The 839-nt window shown below is 42.0% G+C and overlaps 1 protein-coding gene across 1 annotated transcript in view; it reads left to right on the top strand.

The window, feature by feature from the left end:
• The window catches only part of LOC106308985 (2-oxoisovalerate dehydrogenase subunit alpha 1, mitochondrial-like), a 10,328-nt gene that overhangs the window by 2,728 nt on the left and 6,761 nt on the right, over positions 1-839 (top strand). The window lies entirely within an intron of this gene.

An 839-nucleotide genomic window follows, 5' to 3' on the forward strand; every position in this document is an offset into this window, starting at 1 on the left:
GAGAAGTCTCGATCATTTTGTGAAACCTCATGATCCAAGTCAAGTCTGACATGATCTTTCTCAAGTCTCGCATGATCTTTCTCAAGTCTGGCATGATCAAGGTCAAGTCTGGCATGATCCATCTCAAGTCTGGCATGATCTTTCTCAAGTCTGGCATGATCTTTCTCAAGTCTGGCATGATCTTTCTCAAGTCTGGCATGATCTTTCTCAAGTCTGGCATGATCTTTCTCAAGTCTGGCATGATCTTTCTCAAGTCTGGCATGATCTTTCTCAAGTCTGGCATGATCTTTCTCAAGTCTGGCATGATCTTTCTCAAGTCTGGCATGATCTTTCTCAAGTCTGGCATGATCTTTCTCAAGTCTGGCATGATCTTTCTCAAGTCTGGCATGATCTTTCGTTGTTTTCGGTTTAAAAACCCTACTTCCTCTGAAAAGCCTCGGAATATTCCGATGAAATTCCGAGGAACACTTGGATTTCCTCGGAATATTTCGAGGCTTTTCCGAGGAAACAGAAACCCTAAAAGAAAAGCCCTAAATCGTCGAAAAAGTCTCGGACTATTCCGAGGAAATCCCGAGGAAATCCCTAAATCCTATTATCCCTCGGAATTTCCTCGGTATTCTTATATTAAAAAAAAAAGGCAACGCTACTCTGTTTTCGAGTCATCATCACCAGATGAATCTGAATCTGGATCTTGGTTCAGGATCATTTTTACCCTCAAAAGGTGGAATTTTTAGTTTCGGTCCACTTAAGCTATCATTAGTACGTTCATTTCTAGCAAAGGGATTGACATCACCTGGATCTCGGGTTCTAGGACCTCTTCTTGGACGGTATGCTGATCT

The sequence above is a fragment of the Brassica oleracea genome, chromosome C8 (genome assembly GCF_000695525.1).
Source record: "Brassica oleracea var. oleracea cultivar TO1000 chromosome C8, BOL, whole genome shotgun sequence".
NCBI classification, from domain to species: domain Eukaryota; kingdom Viridiplantae; phylum Streptophyta; class Magnoliopsida; order Brassicales; family Brassicaceae; genus Brassica; species Brassica oleracea.